Here is a 14662-nt window from a genome sequence, read left to right as displayed (position 1 = left end):
AGTGATTATTACCAAAGGGCCTTATCTACCATAATAAAAAGCACCTCCAATGTTCTGAAGCTGACTCCATGGCTTCAGTGATCAGTGAAGGGTTCGTAAGGCTCGTAAGTGTGCCACATCTCTCTCTGCTCTGCCCTCGCGTCAAGACGTGATGACATCGAGGGTGGGGAATCAGAAGGCAGGACTGAGGGAACGAACTCGAAGGCTGGAGACGAGCATTGCTGGGTGGCTGGGGGGGGGGCAGGAGACAGAGGAGAATCGCAGGGTGGCTGGAGGGGAGGCAGGGGACAGAGCACAATCGCTGGGTGGCTGAATGGGGGTCAGGGGAGAGAGGAGAATCGCTGGATGACTCGAGGGGGGCAGGGGATAGAGGAGAATCACTGGGTGGCTGGAGGGGAGGCAGGGGAGACAGGAGAATAGCTGGGTGGCTGGAGGGGGGGCAGGGGACAGAGGACAATCACACACACTCTCTCACAGACACACTCGCACCTAGTCTCATTCTCTCTCTGTCACACACACACACACACACACACACTCGCACGGTGCTGCCAACCACACAGAGAGGGGGGGAGAGGCAGGGGGTCCTGAGACCACAGGGGAAGGGAGGGGAACGCAGAGGGGGGAGGGGGTCCTGAGACCTGAGAGGGAGGAAGGGATCCTGAGACAACAGAGGGAGGGGGGAGGTATCTTTGTCACACACACACACTCTCTCTCTCACACACACACACACACACACACACACACACACACACACACCCACACACACTCTCTCTCACAGTCAGTGTCTTTCTCTCACTCTCACACAGACTCTCACACTGTATCACATTCACTCTCTATGTGTCACGTGGAGGGGCATAATTGAACGAAAACGTCTATCTCCATGGGCGTTTATCTCCGAGAACGGGTCCGTGAAGGGGCGGACCGAACCGTATTTCGAAAAAAATAGACGTCCATGTTTTATTTGACAATTTGTGAGCTGGGCATTTTTGTTTTTCAGTGATAATGGAAAATGAAAGCGCCCAGCTCAAAAACGAATAAATCCAAGGCATTTGTTCGTGGGAGGGGCCAGGAGTTGTAGTGCACTGGTCCCCCTCACATGCCAGGACACCAACCGGGCACCCTAGGGGGGCACTTTTACAAAAACAAAAAAAAGGTAAAAGAGCTCCCAGGTGCATAGCACCCTTCCCTTGTGTGTTGAGCCCCCCAAATCCCCCTCAAAACCCACTGCCCACAAGTCTACACCATTATTATAGCCCTAAGGGGTGAAGGGGGCACCTACATGTGGGTACAGTGGGTTTGGGGGGGGGTTGGACGACTAAGCATTAAGCAGCACAATTGTAACAGGTAGGGGGGGGATGGGCCTGGGTCCACCTGCCTGAAGTCCACTGCACCCCTAACAACTGCTCCAGGGACCTGCATACTGCTGCCAGGGAGGTGGGTATGACATTTGAGGGTGAAAATAAAAAGTTGTGAAACATCATTTTTTGTGGTGGGAGGGGGTTAGTGACCACTGAGGGAGTCAGGGGAGGTCATCCCCGATTCCCTCTGGGGGTACTCTGGTCATTTAGGACACGTTTTGGGGCCTTATTCGTGAAAAAAACAGGGTCCAGGAAAAGTGCCCTAAATTCTAGCTATAAACGCATACTTTTTTTCCATTATCGGCGAAAGGCGCCCATCTCTGTTCGGGTGATAACCACGCCCCAGTCCCGCCTTCACCACGCCTCCGACACGCCCCCGTCGACTTTGTACGCTTCCGCGATGGAGTGCAGTTGAAAACGTCCAAAATTGCCTTTCCATTATACCGATTTATTCGTTTTTGTGAGATAAACGTCTATCTCCCAATTTGGGTCGAAATCTAGGCGTTTTTCTCTTTCAATTATAAGGTGGACAGTCACTCTCACACACTCTCGGTCTCATACACTCTCTCGGTCTCACAGAGAGTCTGTGTTCACAAACATACTCTCTCACACTCTGTCACACACACATGGTGTATCTGTGTTAAACACTCTCTCTCACTGTGTCTCACATACGGACTCGCACACACTCTCTTTCAAATACACACACACACACTCATTCTCACACACACACTGGCACCAAGACTCACTCTTTCTCTGTCACATACACACACTCGCACATTCACTCTCTCTCTCACAGTCACTCTCACACACACTCTCTCAAACATACACACTCCGAGGAAAACCTTGCTAGCGCCCGTTTCATTTGTGTCAGAAACGGGCCTTATTTACTAGTTTTAAATAAATCCGGCCCTAACATTTTTCAAAACTGAAACAATTCTTGTTACAAAATTCACATTGGTATCATCATTAAAACAACATGCACAACCTCTCAAAAACATCAGTATGCTAGCAGAAACCTCCCCCCCTCACAAATCCTGATAATTAAATATACCCCATAGTACCACAGTAGCTCTTGGAGTGGAACAGCCAGTAACTAATGCATGTTCTATTCTGTCAGGCTGGCAAAAGGATTCACTAAAAATATATTAGCTAATTTAGAGACCTCTCTATTTTCATTTGTCCTGCTTCCTTTGTATCAGATCACCTCATATCCTAAGAATATTTAGACAATTATTTTAGAACTACTATTTGTGATTTATACATATAAATACCAGCATTTACATGTGTATCTCAGATAAATGTAGAAAAACAATTTTAAAAATCTGATATTTATATGTGTCAGGGGCATAGCCAGACTTCGGCGGGAGGGGGGTCCAGAGCCCGAGGTGAGGGGGTACATTTTAGCCCCCCCCCCCCGGTGCCACCAACCCCCCTGCCACTTTTGACCCCCCCCCATGGTTGGTCCACCCCTCCCCCGTCCCTTTCTACCCCCTCCCGCTGCCGCCAACTCTCCCCCACCACTGCCAGGTACCTTTGCTGGCGTGGGTCCCAAACTCCTGCCAACTGAAGTCCCCTTCAGCGCCAGTCTCCATGTCCAGTGCATTCGCTGATCTGGATTCTGTTTCTGTGAGTCCTGACGTCCTGCACGTTCCTACATGCAGGACGTCAAGACTCACAGAAACAGAATCCAGATCAGCAACGCGCCGGACACTGGCGCTGAAGAGGACTTTGGCTGGCGGGGGTTGGAGACCTCCACCAGCAAAGGTACCTGACGGCGGTGGTGGGGGAGGGGTGAAAGCAGGGGGGCCAGGGCTAAATATGTGGGGGCCATGCCCCCGTGGCCCCACCTAGCTACGCCCCTGATATGTTGAAATCAGAAATATAGAAACATGATGGCACATAATAGCCAAATGGCCCATGTGCATATAGGTGTGCTGTCGGTGCAGCAAACTGGGGCCACAAATATACATGTATTACCCATTTCAGAAGGGGAATCACATGTCTATGCTTGCCAAGATCAACACTGAGATTCATAACTACCCCTAGCAAGTATTGCAGGGGCAGTGGAATATATTTTGGTTGGAGGGGCCAAAATCCCCAGTCTATAGCCCTGCTCTTTAATTGCTGATACTGGGTTGAGCAAAATATTGGATGGATATTTTAAGAATTTAAAATGACTCTTCCCTTATATTATCTCTAAGCATTATTAAAAAAAATGTGTAATGGAGGAAAAAGACCTCAGCTGGTTTGCAGCAGTGAATATTCAAACCAATAGTGCTACACGGAAGTGCATTGTGATCATTGGTCAAAAACACCTCCAGTACATGTGACTCAAAACATAATCAAAAGTGTATCCCAATTCCTACACAATTACAATTTCAAATTCCTCTCTCAAAAGATCACTTATATAAACAAAAGTCAGTGTCAGTGGCGTTCCTAGCCAGGATGGCACCCAGGGTAGATTGTCGTTGGCCCCCCCCCCGGCGAAATGACACCCCCCCGGTGCACGCCGCTGGGGGGGTGCCGCGGCGCGTGCCTGTCAGCTCCGAAAAGTTCGTTAACTTCACTTGTTCGCTGCACCTCCATCTGCCCCGGAACAGGAAGTAACCTGTTCTGGGGCAAAGGGAGCTGCAGCGAACGAGCGAAGATAGCGAACTCGGAGCCAGGCATGCACCACAGCACCCCCCAGCGGCGTGCACCCAGGACGGACCGCCCCCACCGCCCCCCCCCCCTTGGTACGCCACTGGTCAGTGTTGATATTAACTCATAATAGCTGTTTATAACTTTTAAATAACAGCTTCCATCTTCAAACAAAACATATTCAGAGCTGGCTAGCAGCAATATATACCACAAAACCAAAAATCTAAGCACTTACCTTTTGACAAATCCCTTTTGGAGGAATTGGGATACGTTTTTGATTATGTTTTCAGTCACATGTATTGGAGGTGCTTCTTCACATTCAACGCATGCTAATCAGCAGTGACAATTTGTACAAGAAGCCCTAAGGAGCCTATATGCTAACATACAAAAATGAGCCCTTATTTGGCAATTTGACCTCTAGGGGTCAGAATACAGCATTCTGCAGCAGGCAGTCTATGGGCCAGGAATGAGGGGGGTTTGTTTCTGCCTCCATCAACCTAACCCAGATCATTAGGGTAAAAAGGGGTGCTGAGGGGAGCAGGTATGCCGTTTCATTTAATTAATTAGGATGTCAAAGGGGAATGGAGATAAGGAGGATGGGTAGGGCTGTTCATTTTGGGTGGGGAAGGCTAGTTGATAAGGTTTTCAAAAGCTTTAGTTATGTGTCAGGGCTGAGGACAGTAGTAATGGGACAACTAGGCCATCAGGTTTACTCCCCTTTTCACAAAGCCGCACTACTGGCTGCCAGTGAAGTAATGCTCACACAGCAAGTTCAAAGTGAATGGGCTGTGTCGGCATTGTCGCACAGCAGTCACTAGTGTGGCTTGTAAAAGGGACGGTTAGTCAAGTCTCAGGAATCCCCATTTTGGACCAGAGTGCTCTTTAATTTTTTTTCATGGTCACGAAAGGACATGCAGGGGGGGGGGAGGGAGGTGGCAGTTCTTGGAAAAATTACTACAGCCTTCTTGCTCTGATTACCAGTAAAGCTTGGTGGTATCCATATTAAAAAAATAATAATTTCTCCAATACATATCTGTGAACAATTTGAGAAAACACTATCACAATTAGATGTCATGACAAATGTCTTCATCTAATATTTGATTTGGTTTAGACAATATTGTACAATGATTTATAAAAGAAGAAAATGCATGAGTAATGCTCTTTGAGAGGGAAGCAAAATGCAAATCTACAAAACTTACAGTAAATGCTTTACTGTCTGCACCATGACACCAACTCAAGATTAAATCATTCTATCTGATAAATTCAGCAGGAATGGAAATTGAGTTATGCTAGGCTTGGTAGATGTTGAATTAATTATGGCATTTAAATATCAGATTTGTAAACATTTTATTTACAGATTAGTTTTGAATTTATTGCTTAGTTTTAATGATGTGTTGGCATCTGTCATAGCTATGCTTAGAAGAACATGAATGCTTTTTACTTATTTAAATAACAATTCAATGTCACCATGACAATACTGGGTTTATTATGAAAACATTGGCTTTTGGTCAATGATGTGTGAGCAGTTTGAGGTTAAATTTACTGCATAACCAGGTGACTTGCAGTCTGGTCACAGCTGAATAGAATTTTTCGATTTTCCCCAGTATGTTAGAAAAGTTTGTCAACACTTTAGCAGAGGATTTGAAGAAAATTCAATAGAAACAAAAAAAATCTCTCCTCTCAAAAATAAAAGGGGCTGATAGCATTAAGGCGATGGGGACCCAACACAGCCACCTCTCGCACAATGCCCTGCACACCATCAAGGACCAGATCCCACTCTCGTTGGTTCCTGGACCAGTTGCTGCAAGAAGCAGTCATTTATTACATCTAGAAATTGTATCTCCCTGGCACTCCCTGATGTAACATTTATCCAGTCAATATTGGGGTAATTGAAATCACCCATTATTATAGCATTGCCCAATTTGCCAGCTTTCCTAATCTCTGTAAATATTTCTTCATCCAACTGTTTGTTCCGTCCCGGTGGACAGCAGTACAGCCCTACAAGAATACTCCTTCCCTTCACACATGGAATTTGTATCCGTAATGATTCCACGCTGCTATCTTATTTGACTCAATTCCCTCTTTAACATATATCACAAGCCCCCCCCCCCCCATTTGATCCTCTCTATCATTGTGATACAGTTTGTACCCTGTTAACACAGTGTTCCATTGATTGCCCTCTTTCCACCAAGTCACTGAGATGCCTATTATATCAACCTCATCATTTTGTGCTATATACTCTAAATCTCCCATCTTATTTTGTAGGCTTCTAGCATTTGTATACAGGCACTTCAAATTGTGTTTTTTTTCTTTCATCTACAAGCTGCTTAGAAGTTGAAGGGGGTATACTGCTATGGATTTACAGCCTGTCTCACTGACACAAACTACTCAATAATTACTGTGGATTCTTTTGGATTCGTATTAGGTAAATGAGACCTTTATTAGAGGTGCTAAAATCTACAATGATTATGATATATACAATGATTAGCTATATGCACACAATGATTAGCTATATAAACAATCATTACATCACTGGTCTCTACACCTAAGCAATGCTAAGAGTTCTTAGACCAGGAAAAGAAGCATTAATACACTATACATACAACATCACTGGTCCATACATCATCCAGGCTCTTAACCATCAGCTGGGGGGGGGGGGGGGGCCCCGGTTCACAGCGAGAGCCAGGAGCTTCTTTGACCAGGAACAAGTCCTCTGCATGATACGTCTACCCATAGATAAGCCCCCAAAGCTCTGCTGCAACAAGCCCCCTTTTTATTAAGCTCAGAACTCATGTTCAGAGCTAAGGAAAATTACAGAATGCTTCTCTGTTTAGGTAAACAAGCCATACTATGGGAACGTGGTCACATGTTTTCCAAGTCCAGGTGGCCAGGCTGAATTTCGAAAACAAGCACCATCCTCCTCTTCACATGCCAAATTAATTAGAGCTGTGTCTTATTTATTCCAACTTGTTTTTGTATTTACAAGAAAAGTTACTTTTGGTCAAAGACAGAAGATTTCAGAAAGCAGGGTTGAAAAGCAATCCTTTACATCTTCCATTACAGGGGGTAATGCACAACCTTTATATTGTTCTCTCATTAATCACATCTGGCTTACTTTTTGCATTGTTGAAACCTCTCTACCGGGATTTCCTAAATGTGCTATTTCAATAGTATCTTTCAAGGATACTCTACACCAAACCATGTGCTCCTGAGTGACCATCAGCTCCCACCACCATTCAAGTTTAAAATCTGCTCTATCTCCTTTTAAAAAGTTAGCACCTGCAGCCTGGTTAAATCCCAGTTAAGGTGGAGCCCATCCTTTTCAGAACAGTCTCCCTCTTCCCCTGATTGTCACCCAGTTCCTAACAAATCTAATTCCCTCATCCATGCATCATTGTCTCAACCACGCATTGAGACTTTGGAGCTCTGCCTGCCTTTTGGGTCCTGCATGTGGAACAGGGAACATTTCTGAAAATGCTACCATGGAGGATCTGGACTTCAGATTTCTACCTAAGAGCATACATTTGGCTTCCAGAATCTCCCTCCCACATTTTCCCATGTCATTGGTACCCACATATACCAAGACAGCCGGCTCCTCCCCAGCAGATGATGATGAGGTCTACCACCTTTGCATCAGGTAGGCAAATAACCAGGCGATCCTCATATCCACCAGCCACCCAGCTATCTAAATGCCTAATGATTGAATCACCAACTACAACAGCGGTCCTAACCCTTCTAGCCTGGGTAGAAGTTCTCAGAGACACATCCTCAATGCGAGAAGATAGTACATCCCCTGGTGGGCAGGCCCTGGCTACAGGAATACTTCTTACTTCACCAGGGTAATACTCTGCTCCTAGGAGACTTCCCTTCTCCAAGGTTGCACAGGGGCTGCCAGACGTGAGGTGGAACTTCTCTACAACATCCCTGTAGGTCTTACCTATTTACCTCTCTGTCTTCCTCAGCTCCAAATCTGCTGCTCAAGAGAATGCTAGGAACTCTTTGCATCTGACACATATATATAACCTCTCACCAACTGGGAGATAATCATACATGTGACACTCAGTACAAAAGACTGGATAGCACCCCTCTTGCTGCTGGACTGCTGTCTCCATCTTAGTATTTTTTTTAGTTTTTTCAATAATTTAAAACTTGCTAATGTATTAAGAATATTAGTCTAATATTAAAAACATCTTTAGCTTATATGGTATAATGTGTGATTTATTTAGTGTTTTCTTCTTAGAAATTAATGAAATGCAATTAAAAATCTATACGAGCACTCCTCCCTTATTATCCTAATTAGAATAACTGACTATAAATGAAAAGTTGTGCAAGGGGTGGGTGGGAGGGATTGAAGACCCCCAGGACTGAACTAGGCCCTGCTGTGCCTGCTAGAGGCTGTTATTGCTATAGTACAAAGTTCAAGTTGTAAAACTAGGGGGGGGGGGGAGTATGGAGACTAGTTGATAAAGTTTGCTTTTTATGTATTTATTCTGTCTATCGAAAACCTGCAATTCCTCTTTTAAACCCCAATCTTTGAGTTCAAAAAGAACAGAGTAAAATAATTTTCACTTACCAGAGAAATGTCCTCTTCTCTCATAACTTCTCAGATTGAAAGTTAAGTGGGACCTTTCCTTTCCTTTCTTAAGGGGACTGCTTCAAACAGACCCTTTCAAGCTAGCTCAGTAATCCGATTGCCCTGAATAACCTTTGCAAATATTCTACTTCCTCACATCATGATTAACACCTAATTCAGGACAGTAGCAGTGCTACCTCTCCAGCAGCCAAAGAAAAGAAAAAAACTGCCCTTCAGAACAAAATGTGAGCCTTGTTAAAATCCTTATTAATGTTTTTTGGCTGTTAAGTTTCGACCTCTAGAAAAGTTTCTACCTCTTGAAAAAGATTCATTTAAAAGCTATGGGAAAAGTGTCTACCTCTAGAGAAAATTTCAATTTAAAACTATGGGAAAAGGGTTGTACACTATGGAAACTAGTTAATAATGCTTGATTTTCGCTCTTGTTTTTTTTTTCCCCCCAGGACTGAACTAGGCCCTGCTATGCCTGCTAGAGGCTGTTAATGCTGTACTACAAAGTTCAAGTTTTAAAACTAGGGGCCCTTTTACTAAGCAAAAAGTGGCCTGTGGCAGTGCGAGCACATCTTATGGGTGTACCAAGCCAGTTTTTGCCACTTCCTGGAAGAGGGGCCTTGTTTTGAGGGGCCAGAAAATGGACGTGCTGCAAAACAGAAAAAGCACGTGTTTATTTTTGGCCTGAGAACTTACCGCCACCCATTGACTAAGCAGTAAGCTCTCATGCGCTACCTGGGTGGTAGGCATGCAGCACACATACACTGCCATTTACCACTGGGTAAGCGGCACATGGTAGAAAATAGAAAATATTTTCTACTGCATGTTTTCAACAAGCGCCAAATTCAGAATTACTGCCCGAGGCATGCGGTAGCCAGGCGGTAATGCTGATTTGGCATGCACTGGATGTGTGTAGAGCCTTATGCACCTTTGTAAAAGGGCCCCCCTACTGTTGATCTGAGTTTGTGGGGGGTTTTTTTCAAACATGTGTTGTTAACTTTGTCTGTGGGGAATAATAATGTATTTCATACATTATCACTGTAATTGTAAAACTTTTCTCCTAACTATAAGCACAATTTGCTGGCATTATTAAATCACACTCTGCAAGCCTTTTAAAAAATACTCCCTTAATGTAAATAATATTACTTTTCAACTGGAAAAACAGATAGAAATTCTTAGAGTAATTTTTGATAAATATTTAATTTTTGAGCCACATGTGAATCAAATTTTGAAGAAAGGTTTTTACAATATGAAAAGATTAAGGAGAATAAGATCTACATTGAATTTTAATGCTTTTAGACTTCTGGCACAATCCTTAAATTTGCTGCAGATAGATTAATGTACTGTTATCAGAAGTTCTTTTGAAAAGGCCCCAGATACTACAGAATACAGCAGCCAGACTGATTTGTAAGTTTTCCAGGTATGAATCAGTTGCCCCACTCATGCAAAAATTGCATTGGTTGTCTGTGAGGGCACAAGTTGTATTTAAACTGTGCACAATTACTTTTTCTATTATGAATGGTTTAGCACCTACCTACCTACGGTAGTCTTCTAGATTGGCTAGCTTTTTTATTACAGTATCCTAGTCCTAAAGGTGTCATTTATAGATCTGTTTTTGATGGACTATTTTCTTTTCAGTCTGCATTAGAACATTCCAATACAAGAGTCTTGCTATACGTGTGCAGGCAATGTTTAGTGTAACCAAATAGGACCACATAAATAGCAGTCCTAACTTTGGTCCCGTAGTTATGGGGGTGCAGGCACTGAATATTGGCTGCCACCTACATAGCTTCCCTCCCAATATGGTCCAACCCCTACCCATGATCAAGTCCCCCCAAGAACAGACCCCCCCCCTCCCTTGCATTAATGCATGCTCAGTAGTATTCTATAATAGCACATTAGTGCTAGGTGCATGGGGGTGTGTGGGCATATCAAACATTTTCTACAGATAGGTTACACAATGCTGGCATTGACACACTAAAGTGCCACATTTAGGCATGCCTATTTATACCTGCTATTGGCATTATAAGTGGACGTGCCTAAATATTAATGCATAAATGCCAGCTTATGCTTGTATTCAATAATGGAATCTGATTGCCGGATTCCATGTTAGAATTCACACTCAGCATGCTGCTTTTTACTGCCTACAACTACTACTTATTTCTATAATGCTACTAGATGTACGCAGCGCTGTACACTTGAACATCAAGAGACAGTCCATGCTCGACAGAGCTTACAATCTAATTAGGACAAACAGGACAAATAAGAGATAAGGTAATTACTAAAGTGGCAATGATAAAGAAATGGATATTAAACAAGTGAGTAAGGGTTAGGAGTTAAAAGCAGCATGAAAAAGGTGAGCTTTTAGCCTAGATTTGAAGACGGCCAGAGATGGAGCTTGAAAACTAAACTAGGCCACACTTCATAGAACGGACACCTATGTGCTTTGTACATGATTATTCTTGCCCATTAGTATACACTTCCATTTTCTCTTTCCTGTATCAGTCATGGCTTTCTGTCTGTACAGACAATGTAGCACAAGCCACTAATAGGGTTAAAGAATGGAGGCATATCAATAAAATTAGATTCAATGCGACCCAAGACATTTATAGGAGACTTGAGCTTTTGTATAAAGAACTATAAAATTACTAAACAGCATATACAACCTTTGGGATGCTATCAAACAATAGAGCTGGTCATGGATTATAATGTGCTCTGTGGTCCTATCTAATGAAGCTTGCCAGTGAGGTTAATTCTCATCAAGTTCTGCTTTTATGATACAATAAAATTTAGATCCTGGCACCAGACATGCACTTTGCAAAGCCTCATCCAATGCTAGTCCCTGTAGAGCAGGATTTACTGAAGCAGCATAAAGCAATTATGGGCTTGAAGATTTGAGGAAAAGATAGATCAGCTTTCAAAGTTTATGTTTTTATTGCATTAATCCAGAAAATGTGTTTGCGCATTAAAAAAACATTCACCCATAAAAATTAAGATGCGCACCCCTCTGCTTTTTAACTCAGTTTATGGCACTGACTTCACATCAAGTGCTAATTTATGTTTAATGCTCTGCAAATTAATTACAGTGAAGCGAGATGATTGCAGGGCCCATCCCTTTTCCTCACAAAAATACATGAATAAATGTACTTCTAATTCAGATAATTTTAGTACTGTGAAGCAGGAAACTAGTGTTTAATTTAATGTACAGTGTGAAGGCCAGCAGCCTAAATAGAAACTGTTTAATGCAAAAGCAATTTTATCTAAAAGAAACACAGTATCAGTGGACATATTTAAACCCAGATCTTGGAGGCAGAACTAACTGAGACTCCACAGAAAATATTTTACAAGTAGTTTTGGCATTGATACTTACAATATAGTAAAGTGGGTAGAGGTTTGGATCTGAACTTTGAGAAATTTCAGGTTTGGTAGTATTGGACCTGTTCAATATATAGAAGCCTTAAAGGAATTTCTGGATTGTGTAAAAGTGGTGTTGGTGGTTCAGAAAAGAAATTTCCTCCCTGAACACCTACTATACTAGCCTCTGAGAATAAATTTGAAAAATGCCAGATGAGATCTCACAAAATGTATTTAAAAAAATATATGATCTTTGTCTTTCTTAGTAATTCAAAAAAACGACAGATGGGTCAATATTCAAAACATTTACTAGGCCTAAATAAGGTCTTAGCCTAGCAGGGTTTAAAAAATATTTTGCATAGATTCCTGGAATAAAAGTCCATAAGCTATTATTAAGATGGATTTGAGGAAATCCCACTGCTTATTCCTAGGATTTTATTGGGGGGGGGGGGGGGGGGTCCTGCCAGATACTTGCAACTTAGATTAACCACTGTTGGAAAGAAGATACTGGAAACGATGGGCCTTAAGTTTGTCCCAGTGTGGCAATGCTTATGTACTTATTGAATCTATCTAGTTAAAAACATGGTCTCTATAATCAGCTACATCTTGCTCAATTAAAATTACAAGCCATAAGCCATATAAATTGGTGGTGGTGTTAGTGAGGGTTGTGGTGGTGGGGGGGGGGGGGGGGCAGGGGCGTAGCCAGACACCCAAGTTTGGGTGGGCCTGGACCCAAGGTGGGTGGGCAGAACTCCGCCTTGTCCTACAAGTGATTTGGTTTCTCCCTCTCTCGCCTGCATGCCGTATGGTCTTTCAAACATCCCCTCTCCCCCATATACCTTTTAAATAGCAGATTTTCACCGGCAGCAAACAGTTGTTGGGAGTTTTTGGCTGGTGGGGCTTGGGGTCCCTGCCAGCCTCATTATAGGTGTGCTGCTACTCGGTGGGCCTGAACCTAAAGTGGGTGGGCCTGGGCCCACCCCAGCCCATCCTTGGCTACGCCACTGGGGGGGGGGGGGTGTTATCAGTGTGGGCTACCATTAAGATGTGTGATTTTGCTATTAACCCCAGTAATTAGTATTTAGATTTCATTTCATAAAGTGGGACCTGTGCTAAAATAGCATGAGTAAGTGGTAAAATAACAGATATTAACAGGAGCTATAAGTTAATAATTATGCCCCCTAGGTAAAAAAAACAAAAAACAAAAACCAAGAGGACTAGGTCAGATGAGTTTCTGGAATAGGTTTCTGAATTCTGGAGATTAGTGGGATATTCTTTGTTGACTGCCTAAATTTAGCTAGGTAGCTCTAGCCATACAACTACCTACTCAAATTTTGAGCAGGTAAACCTGAAGAGGTGCTGACAGACAACCTGCTGAGGGGAACAAAACATCACTGATGAGTATTTTACCTGTTGGAGAATTGCACTCAAACTTGGGAAAAAGTAGACCTGAGGTAAAAAAATGTCATTTCGGTCTGGTAAGTATTCAAAGGGGCTGATATTCAGCTGGTGGCAGGTAGCGTGGTTAAAGCCTACTGGCGACGATGAACCCAAAAATTCAATGCCACATAGTATCTGTTGATCAGCATTGAATTTCCGGGTTCGGTTTTGACTACCGGAACTTAAGTGGTTAAGCTGATACTTTATTTTATGTTATACTACACTTGTATCCTGTTAATTTCATGATAGTTCAAAGCGGGTCACAGCTAACCACTTAAATTTCTAGCAGTTAAACATAGGACTGCTGGCTAACCTTGAATATTCAGCAGAGATAACCAGTTAACTCCCCACTGAATATTCACAGATATCCAGTTAAACGCTATTTAAGTAGTCAGTGGCCATTGCTGATTGGTTACATAGCACTGAATATCAGGAGTGTTTAAGCAAGCAGGGGAAGAGAGTAAAGGCCACTTTTACCAAGAGGTGGTAAAAGGAGCCCTGTGGTGGCATCGGCACATGGGTTTCAGAAAAAGGAAATTCCAGGAAGGGGATGGAAATGGCCATGTGGTAAATGAAACACTTGCCACATGGCCATTTCCTGGGGGACCCTTATTGCCACCTATTTAGGAGGTGGTAAGGGCTCCCACGCTACCCCGGCAGTAACCAGGTAGCGCATGGCACTGCCCGATTACTGCTGGGTAAGCCCCTGGTGCAAAAAAAAATCCAGCACTCTGGAAATGGTGCATTTTGTGGGCAGCCACTACCACCTGCTCCTGCAGGAGCCCGGTGGTAGTGTTGGATTTGGCACGTGGCAAAGCGACAGTACGGGTACCACCACTTTGTAAAAGAGGCCCTAAGGAAGGAAATGATCAAAGTAGGCTACTATTAAAATGTGTTATCTTCTGTTCACTCCAGTAACTAGGTCTCATTGCATAAAATGGGGCCTGTGCTAAAGTATGACAAGTAAGTGGTAAAATAACATATCTTAACGGTAGCCTAACAGATAACTACATGTCTAAGGAAATCTATTGCAACAACATTTAACTTTTGAAAGGGCAACTATCATGAAAATGGCTTAAAAGAAAGCTATAAGGAGCAGCTGCAAAGACTTTTAGGGCTCCTTTTCTAAGCTGTGGTAAGCACTAGTGAACACCGACTACAACTTAAAAGGTCTTACTGTGGGATATGTTGACACATCTTGTGGTACAAGCACAATGGGGGAGATTCTATATATGGTGTCTAAAAAAAAAGGTGCTAAAATCAGTGCCGACTAAGCATACTCTATAAT

The sequence above is a fragment of the Microcaecilia unicolor genome, chromosome 8 (assembly GCF_901765095.1).
Source record: "Microcaecilia unicolor chromosome 8, aMicUni1.1, whole genome shotgun sequence".
NCBI classification, from domain to species: Eukaryota; Metazoa; Chordata; class Amphibia; order Gymnophiona; family Siphonopidae; genus Microcaecilia; species Microcaecilia unicolor.
Note: the sequence above shows the minus strand (reverse complement) of the source record.